Source organism: Calonectris borealis, chromosome 2 (assembly GCF_964195595.1).
Source record: "Calonectris borealis chromosome 2, bCalBor7.hap1.2, whole genome shotgun sequence".
Lineage (NCBI taxonomy): Eukaryota > Metazoa > Chordata > Aves > Procellariiformes > Procellariidae > Calonectris > Calonectris borealis.
The window spans coordinates 124,251,904-124,270,097 of record NC_134313.1 but is presented as its reverse complement, the minus strand read 5'-3'; the positions used below and the strand labels follow the sequence as shown (position 1 = coordinate 124,270,097).

At 37.1% G+C, this 18,194-nt stretch overlaps 1 protein-coding gene across 1 annotated transcript in view; it reads right to left on the bottom strand.

Annotated features, from left to right (window-relative positions):
- Nucleotides 1-18,194, bottom strand: part of ZNRF2 (zinc and ring finger 2) — a 58,788-nt gene that overhangs the window by 26,492 nt on the left and 14,102 nt on the right. The gene's annotated exons all lie outside the window — the stretch shown is intronic.

Genomic DNA, 18,194 nt, shown 5'->3' with positions numbered 1-18,194 from the left:
CTCTGGAACGCAAAGTTTCCCAACAGCTCTAAGAACAGTTTAAGACAAGTGCAAGAGGATAATATGACTCTACCAAAACAGAAATTAGAAGTGTATAGAGAACATAGCCATTAAAATCTGAACTGGGGCAGGAGTTCTGAATTAACATCTGCACTTTTACCAGGAATAGCATTGAAACTTTAACAAAGGATCTTGGTTTTACATCTCATCATGCAAGCTGCAGCATCTTTTACCAGTCTGGGGCACAGGGAAAACATTAACTCAGGAGTCTCACCTCACCTACTAAATCACTAATATTTCCTGTAGCACTGAATTTGTTTGACTTCTCTCATCCTAGCCAAGCATGACCTTGTTTAGCTTGTGAGGTCACAGCCTGAGGCAATATGTGGTAAAGAATAATTAAGACAGTCTGGATTGTGATGCAACTGCATAATAGTCCATGACAAAACTGCTTAATACTTTAATTTATGTCATTACCAAAGACAGCAGTCTTCCAGTTAAAGGACAAGATTGGTTGGACAAGTTTCACGGTCCACAGAAAAGTCTGACTGATTTTGGTCTGCTGAATAATTAACACACAAGTGAGAGACAAAAAGCCACCAACAGGGATCTTGATGCATAACAGCTGTTAAGGAGTAACCTACAGGACAACATACAGCAAAAATACCTAGATCCATGCTCAGTGCAAAGGAGCAACTTTTTTTTGATGCTGTGACAAGTAATGATGCAGGCACGTATAAATGGCCACTGCACCTTCCACCAACATCCACATCTCAGCCTGCTCTCACATGTTTTAGTTGGTTGCCCCTTGCTTTTGTACTTCTAACCTTGGGAGTCCATAATGAACCGAGTCAGTCAAGGATGACAAGTGCCTTGATGCTGCACTTCCAAATTACTGATGCCTGAGAATTTTGATCTTTACTGTTAATTATTATCCGGATGCAGATCAAACCACTAACCTGAAGCATTAGCTCTTGATAGAAATAATGCATTTCATTTATCAAGACAATGATTTTTATTTTTTTAGTGCAGCTAATAGGAAGCAAGTCAAACCAGACAATCGGTAATACCCAAGAGGAACTCTGAGCAGCAGCTGAACATGTACTGGAAACCACTTCCTGAGATAAAGTACAGCTCTGATTCTTCCCATTTTAGTCATAAGCAGTTCATATCTATTTCTTCTTGTGTCAATCTTACACTTCAGTTTAAATATTGCTCTTCTCTCCTTATTTTTAATCCTCCTCCCCCAGCCCACATCTTTACAAACAACAGTTACAACCACAAGTTAATAAGCATACAACAGCTTTTGAGAAAAACAAGTTGAAAGGATTCATTTACTTGTAGAAAGCTTTGTCAGTGACCCTTCAGCCGCTCTGTAGCCTCCTTCCCCCAGGCTGCATCTCAACATGACTAAAATCGAAATTAGTATCTCAGTTCTCCAAACTCTGAGCAGCAAAACCACCCATAACCGTTTTGTTACGGTTTTCTTCAAAAACTGAGCCGGGCTAAATTTTCTCTCAATTTTTATCAGCCTAATGCAGCTGATTACTCTTAAGTCCAGTCAAAACCTATTAAGACCCATGCATTATTCTCATTTATATGCTTCTATAAGGCATAATTGACAACATATTTTGATGTGAAAAAGCACTTAACTTCTTTATACACTGCAGACTAAGTCCTGCTGTGCCAGAAGGAAGTGTTTGCATTACAGCAAGTTAACATGTATGTTCATGGCTAGTTAAGCACCAGCACAGTCATTAACAGGTTCCCTCTGCTTTCTGGACAGAACCCTTCTAGCTTATTCCCTAGGGTCATCAGTACGTCTAATTGGGAGTGACAGGGGGCAGGGAAAACCATCAATGGGTCTTTAGAACCACTGCTAAAGTTAACAGCGTTAAGAAGGTACATGTCCCAGGAATGCTTGGAGGGAATACTTAAATCCAAATAAAACAGTAGGGAGAGTTTGGGTAAATAATAATGATGACAACAAATAATAATAATAATAATAATAATAATAATAATAATAATAATAATAATAATAATGCTTTTACTTAAATTATACGTTACATAATAATGCTTTTACTTAAAACCATGCTTAAAGATCAACAGCTGCAAAAAAAAAAAAAAAAATCTTTCTAGAGTATTCAGCTGAATGTGCTTTTACTACCATATACCTGCCCCTAAACCTAATAAACAGTCTGCATTCTAGCAATATAGTAAGTATTTTAACAATACTTGATTTTCAACGCTTCGTCAACCGTTTTCCCTTTGACCCACTCCGTCACCAGCGAACTCGATGCGTCAAGGGGGATCTGAAAGTAATAGTTAAAATACTACAAATATCCTTCTGACACAGCAAGTCTGGGATATCTGACTGCTGTAGCTCTACTCAGCAAGCAGAACAGTACACTGAAGAACCCAAGAAGTAGAGGACATCACACTTAACTAAGCCTTATGGACCAATTTAGCTGCCAGTGGTAAAAGTATCTTTGTGGAAAAGATGTTTTTCCAGTGACCAGCATCAGCTGCATGCCAGAGACTAGCATAACAGCAGAAAAAGAGCGTTGAGCTTGCAACACTTGCCGAAACATTTTTCAAATGACAAGTGACATCTGACTTCTCATTCCTTCACAATGTTCTGCTGCAATAACCAGCTCCTGGACTTAGCCATCTTCTCCAGGAGATGCATAGTGTATGTTTTGTGTGAAGGAAATTACCATTTCCAACTCCTTTACTAACCCCAAAGAACAAATTATTTTGACTGTAGACACAATATTTACTTTATTTTTAACTGTATTTGAAAACTACAAATAAGTGAACAATCAACTGTCCACAAGCTAGTTAAAGGTCCTTTAAAAAAGCTGGTATTTTCCCACCTTTCCTCAAATCAGAAGGCAATAGTTTCATGACCCAGTTTACAATTAAGTATTCCGTAGGAACAAAGACTCTATTGTACCACTGCCCAGCAGGCTAACAACATTTATAGCCTATGTTTGTTTTTACCACCAGTCTCAAGGAACAATTCCGGTAACTTGAAGAAAGTTTCACATGACTTTAACAATCAGCAACAGGTCAAGAATAACTTGCTCTCTACATGACTTGTTTTACTGAGTTTTGCAGATAAACAATGCATTCACAGACATTTGGACAACAAAATGGAAGTAGTCATCAGATGAGGTGGCATCACGTGATGTGTTCTCTGAAAACTACTGAGTTGTCTAGAAACTCAGCTCTTACGAAGGCGTTGGTTTCACAGCATCCCTTTTCCTCATCCAAGATGAGGAACTATCACCTTTGTATTAGGGCCATCACTGTTTGTCAGCATATCACTGCAAAGCTGTCCTTCCTTCTCTAGTAGAGAGGACACTGCCTGGGATATAACCTAAGTCAGGGAAAGAACCGCCTCTCACCCCATTCTCTTTCTGTACAGCAGGAGAGAACTGAGCACCAAAACTAAGCACATGCCTCTAGCTGACTCGCTGACTGCGTGCTTAAGAGGCAGGGAGACAAATTCTTACAAGCTCCCATCATCTAGTTTCACAACCCTGACTACAATACTGAAAGTTATTACTTAAAACAAAACCATAATCCTGGAAAAAAAGTACAATTACAAGAAAAGAGAGACAGAACAGAAAGTTGCGATACAGCTACTAGAAAATCCCAAGGTGGCACAGAAAGTTTGAAATAACTAAACCTGCGTAAGTAGCAGGACTTAAATATTCAGAGGTGAATTCTCTCTGTCATTCTCTCTTGTGTGTATCACTTCTTTCAGACTCTGCCATCTTTCGCAAATGAACCTCCAGTTAGCCAAGAAATCCCATCTTCTCTCACATCCATCTAATGAACTTGTAGCTTTCATCTCTGGCAGGCTTGGAAACTATCCACAGGGACAGGTCGATGGGTGGCCACTCACTCTATCTGTACCAATTTCAACCTCTTATCGATATCTTACTGTGTTTGCCTTGCTTTGCAAACAGACTGTTTAACTTGCAGTTCAGTGCATAGCGAAGCAAACAAAAACCATCCAACAAATAACAAACTCCAGGACCGCTATAATTCTGGCACTCATTCTGAAATATCTACTTTGTGGTGGGAAAAAAAAAAAAGAGCTAAGAGCTTCCAGACAATACATTGCAGAGTGTCACAGAATTGCACATAAAGGGAACATGTCAAAGTGGTATTAGACTTGCACAGAAGAATGGATGATCCTTTTGGTCAATATTAAACAGTTGTAGCAGGAAACAACCGTGAATAAAACCTGCACCAATGCAGAAGACTGCATCAGCCTGATCAGAGTAACCTTTCAGCAGAAAGCATCTCGACCAAAACATTGCCAAAACCAAACTAAAAGTATAATGAGACCAAGTGTTCTTTTAAAATAAGTATGCAACATATTAGTATTTTAAGTTTTTTTTATCCTTGTATTTTCAAATAAAATAGATAAATCCATCTTAGTTTACATTTACAGAAGTCATAAGAGAAATCCTTGCATACACATACTTTTCTAAAATGTACTTGACAATAAGAAGCCTGACAAATGTTACTTACATACTTGCACTTGTTCTTCGGTACTTAGAAAAATACATATAGACAATCTGGAAGCACAGCATCCAGTAAATATGATGGTATGAGCGTGGTATGCAAGATTATTGTCACACAAATAAAGCCTGCATAATGATGCTGAAACAAAACACCACAAATAATCCCCTCCTCCCAATAAACAGAAAAGACCTCACATAATCACAGAAACATGTTAGAAAGGACCTCAAAAGGTCATCAGGTCTATCCCATACTGGGAAACTGGGTTAAACATACTTAGAGAATTTAATCTGCCCTTAAAAATCAACTAGTGAAAGATTTTACAGACATCCTAGGCAACCTACAATGCTGATCAGCTATTCCTAAGGAGTTAGAAAAACCTTCCCTTATCTCTAATCTGGCAGCCTTCACTTACAAAAAAAAGGTTGATTACTTCTTATGTGTTCAGTAGACATGGAAAACAGTTGGTGACCGTCCTCAGTATAAAAAACATGTTCACACTGGAAAATGTGTGCTCTTCGTCTTTTTCCCCTAGCCTGAAAAAAAACCAAGTTACTCTAATATTTCCTCACAGGCCTGATGCCTAAACTTTTTATTCCTATTGCTGTCCTCTGGACTCTCTCCAACCTTAACACACTGCATTGCCAAGAACTGGGCAGAGCTTTCAGGCTAAGATTTCACAAGTCCTAAGCAGAAATTAATAGTTACCCATCACATTGTTCTGTTACACTAGGTGTTGAATATCTACATATAGATCTATCTATACATAGAGAGATCTCCTTTATGTGTGTGTATACAGGCATGTACATGTACATTTTAAACAAACCAACAGATTATTGGCTCATTCCTCTCATGACCCATAACAATCCCTAAATCTTCAGCAGAACTGTTACTGGCCAGGTCCCATTTTTTAGTGGTATGTTTTATTACTCCTCACATTTAGTAATTCTTATTTTTCTTTTTTAATCAATTATGAACACTTTTCTAACACGTTAAAAACAGTTACGAACTCCAATTTTGCCCTTCATAGTGCTTTCAGATCTCACAAGTTTGGCATTATATTTCCTTTTTTAAAGTGCCCACCCGCCAAAAAAAGATGATTGAAAAAGGACCCAAAGTAGACCACTGTGATACTTGATTTGAATTGCTCTCCTAGAGCAGCTACAGGATTTTTTTTCCAACTATTTCAGCATCCACCTACTTTCTCACCTAGACCATATTCTCTAAGTTTGCTAATGAGAATATAAAGCAGAACAGCATAAACATTTTATTTAAGTTAAAGTATAATGCCTCTACTTCTTCCACTTCTTCCTTTTATATTCAATTGCGTAGAGGACTGTAAAGTGAGACTGTAAGAATAGCAGAAAAATAGATGGAAATAATTTACATTCTTGGTGAAGTAACAACAGTCCTGGTCAAGTCAAACTTCTGTTACTCCCTTCTTCTGTAAACTAACTTGTAAAACTTAAAGAAGAAGAAGAAAAAAAAAGCTCCAGTAAAGGCTACATGGTCTATCAGAGTTATGTGGCCACAGAATTCTCTCTTCTCTTCTCCTCAGACAGCTGAAATGGAAAGACAGAATGAGTAATTCCTTAAGCTCGAAACCATGAAGCTTTGTACATGAAAGCATATTGCTTTAACACAGCTAACATCTTACCTGGCAACTTTACCCTTACCATCAAAGAGATATGAAGATTATTGCACACTAAATTCAAGAACAGAGTACTGACATTTTGAAAATGTCTTTAAGTTAGAAGGGAAAAGAAAAAAGAGCATTACCAATTCCCAGGGAACCCTCTACAGAATTTCTAGGTGCTGCAGCTCCCCATACAAGTGGCTACTCGGAGAAAGTTTGCCATTTTATATACAGAAGTTTTTTATTAAGGGAGAAAGTGTCTCGGTGAAAAGATACATCTAGTTCTCTGGTTTCTGTCCTTCCTTATCCTGACAATGGCCTAAGCCGAGAGAACACAGCACCATCTGGAAAGACTTCTGGAGATGAAAAGAAATAAAGAATACTCCCCTCAATTTGGGAGAGAATAGGAAATCAAATAGAAATAAGGAACACCATACAAACATTCCAAACTCTGTCTTCTCTAGAAAACTGAATCAGGATAAACACAAATAATTTCTTCTTCTCAGCACTTACTGATTTTGTGCTCATAACCTAGAGGGTTTTCTTCCCCAATTTCGTGCCATAAAACTGAAGTAAACACACTTGTGAATTCCTTGAGGGAAAGAAGGCATTCTCTCTTGCATTTTCCAATTTAAAGCTCCCACAGCACTCAGTGGGAAATGGGGGATATATGAAATGGGGAATAAAAACAAACCTGAACCTTATTTTAGTTAAGGAGCCCATGGAATAATTAGAGAAGATATTTTGGATAATACTTCATCTCCTAAGCAAAAACTTATGAAAGACAGAATCTTACTACACAACTTCTTTAGCTCCCTTCATCTTAATAATTAGGAAGGTGAGATCTTCAGTAGCAATCACTGAAAAATAACGCAGTACAGAATGAAGAAGAGAAATTGAACAAGACACGTTTTCTTATTCATAAATAAAGCCTTTATCAACTGCACAACTTCAGGTGTCTAATACCAATGTAAAAGTAACATGTGATGATGATTATAATTGACAGCTGCACATTTTTAGAAACTGAAGAGCAATAAATACAACCATTAAAATAGAGGGGAAAAAGCCCCATTCTAAAATATCTTGCAAACCAGAAGATGAAATTATAGGTGGGAAAGACCTGTGGAAAGATTAATTTCACCTCTTAATATAAAAATAGGAACAGCTGTTACTAGAGGAACAGCTTTTTTAGAGTGACATTTTAGGCCGATGCAAGCACCCAACAAAGGGAGGAGGAAAGACCTTCTTAGCTCCACCTGTGTTTGTGGGTGGGTGTTACCCCCCCATCCCATCATCCATAGGGATCTCAAGTCAAGGTAGATGAGAGAATGCTCAAGTGTCCTTCATGCAAACTCCTAGAGTCTTTGCACTTTCAAATTGACAAGCACACAAACAAGAACAGTTTTTAAAGTGACTTGTAAGCTATTAATTCACTCTTTAAACTTACCACTTTATTAACTGCATTTCAGACACGTCACCCCGCCAGCACAGATTCATACCACAAGTTTCTCAACAGAACAGAAGCAGCTGAAGACAGACAAGCGTGAATATAAACTTATGTTGGGTGTTGCATTTGGTAGATTTAAAGGTAAGAGCAAGCCTCAGTTTTCATGTAAAAAAGGCTCCACCCACACCCTAAATCCAGATTATTTTAGATTTTAGCTTACTATGTTTGAGAAGTGTATTTTCAACTAGCAATCAAAAACTCCACATATCAACAAGACTTTCCCCAGAAGAATACCATTAATTTCCATAGCATCTTTCCCAAGGGAGGGGGGCAGGGGAGAGAATCCAAGGGAACACACTTTCTCTCTCCCTTTCATATAGGTGTGATGACTCCCTTCCGAAATCTGAATCAAGGGCCTCAAAGGAAAGAAACTTTTCCTCTCTCTCATATCTATTCGTCATCAGATCTCTGGCAAACAGAGATAAGAGCAAGGTCCCCTTCTAGCCACACTGGCAGAGTAACACCAGTAGTATAGGAAGAAACTAGCCCTATCACCATTTCAGAGGCACAAGTACACAAGTGGGGCTCTTGCCACTTTGGAGAAATCTTGTGAAGTTGCGTGGATGACAACAAAGTTGTCTGAATATGCAGTTAAGCCAGGTTGGACACGTTTTGGAGCCAAATCAACTACCTTATTCAGCAAGCAAGTAGCCAGAAAGCTTGGTCAATGGTTTTGGGCATAAATGTATTTTATTTACACACAGCAGGCAAGATTAACCTGCCAAACAAGCTTAGTTCTTGCATTACCAGATGATGACAAATAACTCACTGCAAGTCAGCTTGGAGATCTGAAAACTTTATGCAAATGAAATGCCTTAAAACTCTTACTTTAGAGACATTACATATTCCCACCCATTTCTTTTTTCTTCTTAACTCACCTATCACAGTTCAAGGAAGAAGAATTCTTCTCTCTAAGTCCTGAACCTATAGATTTATTTTTTTATTTCTTCCTTAATTTTCCTACTCCCTCAATTTTCTCTCATTGCCTGGAGCAATATTTTCCTCAAACACCTGAAAAAGATCTTTCCACTCATCATTTCACAATGAAAGTTGGGGAAGACAGGATAACAGTGTTCGTCTGCCAGAAGCAGGCTCTTCTGGAGTAACTGAGAAATTTGGTAAGATAACTACAAATTTTTAAGCACAGGGAACCAGGTTGTCTACACTCCCCCTCCCTTCTTCACACTGTCAATGAAGTCACTACTTTCAAAAACAGACTAGGGTTAAAGAAAAAGTTTCCATTAGAAATCACATCATTTAAAAGGAAGTATAGGAAGAGCTGCTCCAAGATCAGAAGAAAATGAAGTCCTACTTTTTGAAAATGCACAGACATAAATATCTTGAAAACTTGTACTGTAAAATGCAACAAATCTGATTAAAATTACATGAAGCATGATAGTAAGAGAGGAAAGGGTGGCTATACCATGCTAAGAGTGTATTTCATGATAGCTAAAAGGGAAGAGATATGATGTGAAAATGGCTGAATAATGGTTGACAAGGATGACTAAACTGAACATGTGAAACAGAGCACCTTGTCGGACGCAGAGAAGTCTTCTGAGCAAACTGGCCAAAATGCATACAAGGACTTATGAAAAAAAGAAATGGGAGAGACAAAGTAAACACTGCACTTGAAACGCAGCAGACAGGAACAAAGGAGCAAGCCCCAGGAGAAGGCAGCATCTTAAAAGACAGCACAGATAATGATGCTGCTTGAAAGCATGCAGAAGACACAGTCTCTCGGAGAATCTGAAAACTATTACTCTACTACACAAACAAGGTGATAATGGAGACCTGAGAAAGCACAGCATTTACAGACAATTGGTCTGTTGTCTACAAAGTTTTTACCAAAGTAAGTGAGGGTAAAAAAAGAAGTCCTCACTAAGGCAAAACTTTGTAAAGTCTGATTTAGTTGAAATACTTACCAATAACCTACTTGTTCCTGCAGAAATAGAGGTAGCAGTGACAAAGAAAAAAGGGGAAAACCAATCAATGACAAAAAAGTCAGACTACAAAATATTAAAGATTACAACTGGGAAGAATATATGTAAATAAAAAGTTAAATTATTATTTGGGATGTTCTCAGGAGTTTAAATATTAATGCTAAACATAATAACGTTTCATTTTTCAACATCAACATTAAATTATATATCAAAGGTAGTCATAATTACATTTATCATTCAGTGTAACAGAAAAATTATACCTATAAAAGTACAGTTTCAAGAACGTGAAGGACAAACGTTTCAAAGCATACTTGTTTTCTTGTGCTTTTCATCTCATTTTTTAATCACACATACAAGAATTTTTATTACCTAAGCACAACAGCAGATTTTCCTGCATTATTGTACTCTCTGTTTTCCCTCTTTAGCTCTCAAAATAGCAGTCCTCCACAGCGGGCACCAATTTTTTAATTCTGCAGGGAAACATCTAACCTATGGACTAATTTACTTTCATTCACTTGAAACTGGTGAGAGTAAAGTATGGTTGTTTGTTTGTTTATTTATTTGGATGTTCCCCCCCCCAGAATAAGGTATGACTTATCAATAAGGACTGAGCTTAGTAGAAAAGTCCAGGCTGAAAAATATCATTCACCCTCAGTACAAAAGAATTTTGTTTAAGGAATAACTTTTTAAAAGTACTGACATCTCCACTTATCAAAAAGCAGCCTTTTGTTTTTAAATGGAAAATTCAACTAAGAGAAGTTCACTCTGCATTGACCCCTCTATTCTTCCAACTTGGAAATCTTTTATCTTCGTGTATGGACTATTGCAGAAACTAGGATGTAGGTTCATAAGAATAATTAAAAAGAAACTTACAAAATGGGGAGAAGACCAAGAGTTACAAAACGCATTATTTCAGAAAGGTATACATTGGAATTAGATCATTAAATCTTTCAATATTAATAGAATTTAAGTGTTTAATGTGAATTATGTATAAATTTTGATAAAATGTGAGAGCAGTTTCTTAAGTTTGTATGATATGCATTTATGTATTATAATGACTACTTTTGCAAAACTTCGTATTTCTAAGACAGAACCTTTTAATAACATTTGGGATGTACCATAGTGAAGAAAGCACGTAAAATGCCTAATAAGAGGAATAGTAAAGATGATGCATAATTGGTTCAGAAAAAGACAGAACTGAACCCATAAAGGAATAACTCCCCAACCAAGTTTTCTTAACTATTGTCAGTAAAAGCTGAGGAAAATCAAGCTATTGACTTACATGCTTTAAACATATCAATCATGACAGATTTGTTTATATTTACAGTTTTCTACCTCTATTAAGAGTACATAGCACCCATACCATATCCTGCAAAATCCTACAGAACATCCATAAATCACAAACCAACCAAACTTTCAAATGACATGCCACATCATTCCTACCACAGCAACTAAGTCAGCATGTAATTCTTGCTTTTTCATGGTTAAGATGCCACTGTTTGAACAAACTTTTAAGAAATATTTTGTGTATCATTCACATTTTAAATGACCTTTGTCAAGAATGCTACTGAGCATTTTCTATTTTTTTGCTGTTTACAACAGGTGCATTGGTCTATCAGTCAAATTGTTGAGAAATTTGATTAGTTACCTATTTTAAACATCTACGCTTAGAAGAGAAACACCTTGTTTACATTAACCAGATCATGCTATTAAGACGCACATATGCATGCATACACACACAACACAGCATAGACTGTAAATAAGCTTTAACAGGGATGTGCAGTTGGAACAAATTACTTTAAATGATATTTTGACTTTTCAGCAGTTTGAAAAATGACATGGTAACTCAAATGCTTTTACTTGTCCAATTACGGCTTTTATGTAAAAAAGTATATGCTTTCATTGCTTTACTCATCCGTAACGCTACTGAAGGTAAGAGAACCTGCAACTATTTAAGAAGTATGTTTTGTCCTTCATTGTTCAAACAAAATAGTGATCTGCCATTTGATATATATAAGCATTATATATAAAAAAAGGAGACACTGTCTTGAGTTTGTTTGAATACTGAGATAGCATGAAACTGCAACATGCTAATAAGTTATATTTTAATAAGAAAGGGGTGTTGGGTATTGTTTGGGTTTTGTGGGTTTTTTTGTTTGGTTTTTTGTTTGTTTTTTAAACAACTGACTAAAGAGCAATCATAGTATTCCTATTTCAGGAATACCCTTATAAGATCAGGATCATAGTGTGCCAAGTGCTGCAAATATGTTTGTTCGCATATATGTATTAGTCCCTCCTCCGAAGAGCTTATGCTCTAAAATAGACAAAAATAGCAATGGTTACAATGGGAGCAATGTCTCCGTTATATACTTTAGAAAGCTAGTAAGAAACTTGCCCTAGCTTACACACAAAGACAAACAATTCTTGTAAGTCTCTAGGTGTCACCTTATATAAAAATGCTATTTGCCCACAATTGAGACAAGGGTCACAGAAAAAGTAAATCATGGCATAAATTTGCTCTGCCTTTCCATGTAGTACTGACTTCTTAACTGGAGCCTTACCTAATGAGTTAGCAAGGCTCTACCACAGATCCCTAAAACCAGTGACTGAGCAGTTAAAATATAAACAATAAAATGCTCAAACAAAAAAAAAACCTGATTTTGAAAGAAGAAAAAAGCTCTTTAAAACAGTTCTTGAGGACAGCATAAAGAATGCCAGAGTTTGAGCCTGCACTCCTCTCAGCTCATTTACGTGTTCACCCCTTCACCTTCCTTCTGTCTCTTGGCAGCACTACCTCCTTTGCTCTTCCCGTCCCTTCCTGCGTGTGTGTGTCAGCTGCTGGGGACCAGCCCAAGCAAGCAGGACTCTGAGCTTTCCCAGTGGAACACTGGAGCAGCTTGCTGCACCTTGCTGTACTGGCCAGCCTGCCAGCAGCATATAAAACAATTCAGAGACTGATAGGATCAAAACAGCAGCTAGAGGGCAAAGACCAGTAAGACACATTTAAGTAAACCCTTCCGTGATACAAACAAAACAAACAAAAAAAACCCACACCAAAAAACTGGACTTCTAGAACAAGAGACAAGCTAATGAAGGATGCACCCCAAATGTGTACTATATACGTACTTCAGCAGCAAACAACTTATTTAAAGAAAAAAACTTCCATGATGCACGTTAAATAACCCAACACCTAGCCCTTCTCAAACAACTATGATTTAATTCTCTTCCCATTCCCACTTTTCTAAAGTGTAAGGCACTCATTAAAAAATAATTTATGAATCTTCCATCATTTTAGACATCTAAAGAGGCAAGGCTACTCAGGACTACTACTACTAACCCAATGCCAAAATGATTAGAGACACAGATTTATATCTATTTTCCCATTGTAGCCTTTCATTCTAGGTTGAAAAAAATTCACAACTTCCCAAAATCTTCTGTGAAATCTTCTGCCTTGAAAGGCACTTTCAGTTAAACTAACCATTCTCCAAGCAAGAAAGATTTTATACTGCTAAGTATTTGGGTACTGAATTGTCACATTGTTACTTTTCACAGACCAGGTTTTAAGAACTGCAGAGAATTAACATAATTTATAGGAATTTTTCTGTTTCAAATTAGATCTCTTTCTTCATCTAAGAGGAGCACTAGTCCCTCAAAAAGTCTTCTAGTTCAGTAGACAGAAGTTATACTTTCAATGTCTTAGAAAAGAAAAATCTCCATGATGCTCTTGAAGGATAACTCTCTCACACTTAAACCTTGTTACCAGTTTTCTAGAAGGCTTTCTTATTCTGGATTTTAGGAGAGGTCAAAGTAGCTGTTTCCCACATGGACACCAACTTAAATCCACTCCTTTCGTTATAGGAAAAGCCCTCAGAAGGCAAGTCCATTGTACACGGGTGAGTACAGCACAGCAACTGCAATAAATTTCACAGTATGGCCACGAATACATTAGTAAGATTAGGCATAAGTCATCAGCTCTGGTGAAAAGACAGACAGTTCTTCCATAGTAAACTCTATCGGTATTAAACACTGCTGAGAAGTAAGCCACAGGCATGTAAAGGACAGCCTCTGCCTCCAGGCTTTGTTGTTTTATCAGGTAACATTTTTTTTCTTAAATTTGCCTTAACTACCATTTTCAGGAACACCTAATAAAAGCTCCCGAAGGAAGCCTGACAATCCTGTTGGTCATCACAAAAGCACGCTCTTCCTCTCTCTAGCGGAGGTCTTGCCATACCTGTCCTTTACAGCAGTTGTATCAAATCAGAAATCAGTAAACTGGGAGATGTGCCAATAAAAGAAACCTACTTTTATTGGTTTTTCCTTGAGAAGAAGCAATACTCAATACAATTCCTGGCTTTGTGCAGTGAGAATGCCATTTAAACATCTAAACTTATTTCTTTGCTTTCCAGAATTATGTACACATCGTGCCATTCGTTCTATTAATCCCATAACCTACAACAGCACTTTCTGGTTTGGAAGACATCTCCGCAGGGCAGGAGGCAGGCTACAGAAGGCTAACAACTGTCTAATCTTCCAGGGAGATCCTCCAGATCTAGGTTGAAAAAAATGAGTGAATGCTGAACTTGTTCTGTGAACAGAAGACTTTAGCCTGACATGCTGTCTGTCTGGTACTTTCCACAGAACTGAAATTCTGCTCTTGGTGTAAAAAACAGTCCTTAGCTAACACTGTATCAAAACTGTCCAGAAACTGGCCTAAAAGGAAAAAAATGGATGCAGTTGAAAGGGTTATGTCATACACATGGGAATATAAATATTTTACACACGAGAACATGTTTTTGGATAGTAGTCAACATGAACATGAAAATTGCCCTTCTTCACTATTGTGTAGGTAGGACAATTTTTATTGACACCAGAGACATTCAAAACAACATTGAAAATTAACTTCTTAGTAAAGGAAGGAAGTTCACAGCACTTAACATCTACACAATGACTTTCAGAAAGAAAAAGAAAAACTTCAACTCATTCACCAGGTTTCTACCTGCAACAAAATTCATACAAGTTGCACTAAATCTTGAGACAGACTAATCTTGTTACATTATCACCTAGTTACTCTAGAACCATACAGTGACAGCTTCCAAGGGAAAAAAGTTCATTTAGGCTCTAAAAAAATAAATCAAATGTTTCAGATGCATTTATATCAATTCAGCATGTTACTTGACCTACAACATAAGTGGGATTATAAATCCTGCAGTATGTCATTGTTGTTCTTGACCTAGCCTGGTATCTCACAAAGTTGAGGGTAGTACCATCCAGCAAAATAAAACAGCAAGCCTTCTGGAATAAATTTGAAGTACTGAAAGGACAATACAGTCTTCTAATCGATTAATATTCTGGCAAGAACATGTATACACAAATCTGAGTCTTTAAAACCAATTTAGACAGAAATTCTAATCTCAAATGTATTCGTATGGACAGCTACAAAGCTTCTTTTTTTTCAATAGACAAACAGCTTGTACACAAGCAATTTATAAGAGATACAGGAACATCTTCTAAAGTTATGCCAACTTTTGTTATTCCTGTGCCCTCAGGGACAGTTTTACAGAAAGAAATTGAAAGTGAGGCAAGGGAAAAAAAGCCTCTTATAAAACTACTAGCTTTTGGCTTGCACTAGCTAATCTGTTAAAGTAGGTTTTAAATTTATTTAAATGTAAACATACATGGTGGGTTCCATCCCCAACAGTGTCCCCCCCATCCAAGCAAATATGAATTGTGTTTCATCCACTATCCAATCTCCGTATGTTTCTGTAACTACTCAGGGAACAAACTGTTCTTATACCAAACCTAAGAAATCAGAATACCAGGGAAATAACTTCTAGAATGTTACTTCAATAAAAACCTTCAACTTAAAAATAAAATCACGTTATATATTATCTCTCCAATGAAGCAAGTTTAAAGGGAGGGAAAAAAAAATATTGAAAAGCGGAATGCAACCCTGGAAATTACCCAACAGCTTGCCACAGTTCCCAGATGTATCTGGCAAAAGTCCAACCTAAACAAAGCAAAGTTACCCACAAGTTAGGGACAACTGATTTGGAAACACAGCTTTTCCAGGACATTGAGGAAACTCTAACACTAATTTTGTTTAATGATGCTATTTCCATTTTTCATTTAAAAGTTGAAATGCATGTACTCCAACAACTGAAATAACAAAACCAGTTTCTTCTCTTTTCCTCCTGAAACTCACTTTATTTCTTCCAGTAGGGAGGGAATGTGAGAAATGCAAGTGGCTTCCTTTTTTATTTGTTTAGTAGCAAACTGAATAAAGCTGCTGATGTTCTTACAGAAGCTAGCGTAATGGTATGGTAGTATATCAAAAGGTCTTCAGCATAAAAAGGAAATAATATTTACTTAGGATTCCCACCCCTAAGGAAAATCCTGCAAGACATTTATGAAAAGATAACAGTAAGTAGGAAAAAAAGCACATACTATCTTAAATAAACTGCACTTAACAATAGGGGAAAAAAATATTCAAACCACATAGCTCTCTGCAGCAGAGTCATAAAAAGAAAGGAAAAAGGTCACTGAAGTATTTACAAACCTTTTTTTCACACATGAGTCAAAGTATTACTGTGTTTTCCATCTTGGCCTTGAAAGCCATTAAGTGAAATTAAATATTTACATGTTTTGTTCTTTTTCCTCCGCACAAAAGATGGATCTTATCTTGTTACCTCAGCATTACTGGATGCAAAATTACCCCTTTTCAAAAGTAAATATTTCAGAATACCACCTTCTAGATTTTAACCTCTTGTCAAGAAAAACTAAAGTTATTTTGAAGGTTAATCTTTCAGTGAGCCTCCTACTGCTCAAGGAGTCTTTCTAATACTAATTCAAAACATAGCAGAAGTTTCTCCAGGTTTTTAAACATCTAAAGTCAAATATTTTAATCATGTAATTTAAAAAAAGTGGTATCGCATAGCGTCAAAGAAAACTGAACAGACAGCGCAATAACAGAAAGGATCTGTATAACCTGCTTTTTTTTTTTTCTGCTTTCACTTACTGGAAGGAACCTAGCAGGGAAGTCCAGTTGAAACTACAAGACTAACAAAACTTTTAACAGAAAATGAGAACCAGCTCCAGAAAGTCCTTAACCACATGAAAAACAAACAGAGATGAATCTAAGAACAAGGAAGCTAGCTTAACAATGTTTGGAAAAGCTGTGACAAGAAATCTATTTTCTAGGATAAAAGTGAACAAATAGATGATGACTGAACTTCTGAAACCCAAATAAGATTAAAAAACAACAACAAAAAAAGAACCAACACATAGCAACTGCAGGTATATGAGTGAGGCTTAGAAAGAGTTACAAAAAACCTTCCAGGGGAAGTCTATCTGGTCTACTATCAAGGCTGTCAAAGCTGCTTTCTGTACCACAGGGAACTGGGGCAAATGAGAGTCTATCACAAACTCTTGGTCTTTCAAATACAATTCAGTAGCCCAACTAGAAAGCTTTGGGCCAGCATGAAATGTACTATTCTTGAAAAGTACTTTGTTTTATCTCCCGCCTAAAGAATCCGGCGCATCTCCTCGGGCAGCAGGAGCACCTGGAGGGGAGCGGCCGCCTGGAAGACGCTTCGCTTGAGCTGTCCAGGGCGCGGGTGCTGAACAGGTCTCTGGCCTGGGAGGGGCTCATCTGGGTTTGGGGTTTTTCTTCTTTTTGGCTTCTACAGAGCGTGTATTAAACCCTGAACAATTTATCCTTGATTATTAGTCTCTTGTTAATCCTGTTATTACGTGCAGTTAGCCAAATACCACAACAATGACACAAATAGATATATTAATACATGAGGTCTGTCTTCTACAGCCAGGCCAGAATCAAGCCCTTTTAATGGTTTTCACTCATGGTTTAAAGACGCAAAGATACTAACTTCAGTTTGTGTAAAGGATGATGAGGTATAGGCAGGTGTAAAACAAAAACTGAAATCCCCCTCTATTTATGCAGCACTAGTGCCAATTTGTATACAGTCACAATTGTACTTTTGTCTGTGTTACGGAAGGGTTTTTCACAGCCCAATCAGATGCTTTGAGTTTTAAAGAATAATGCAGCTGGCTTTCTTCTTTATACAGGAAGAAACAGTTTCAAGTTTACTAGCTAACACAAATAGTAATACCAGATAAGTCTCTACATAGGTCTATTTTTAATGAATACTGTTATCAATCTATCCGCCTAAATCTGGCTAAGCAGACAGTCACTGACAGAAACAGCAACTTAAGTTTTTTAGGGCAGCTACTTTATTATTAAATCTTGTCTGCCTCATTACCACCCTGGTCCTTTTCTGTCAGACACATCTAGCAAATTAGAGCTTTCTACAAGCCTAATTCAAAGTGAGCGGATATAAAAATTGAGAGACACTAAACCATAACAGTGCAATAAATGCCCTTTCAGTTACATTTCAAGGCTATATACATTGTTGAAATTGTATCTAATAGCTAGAAAGAGTCAAGTACAATTAAAAAGGAAAAAAGAGCCCTTCGCATTTGTAATGAAGAAAGAACTATCCATTAATAAAAATGCATCGATTGCAAATTTCTGCATTCAAAGTTGGGAATCAGTTGT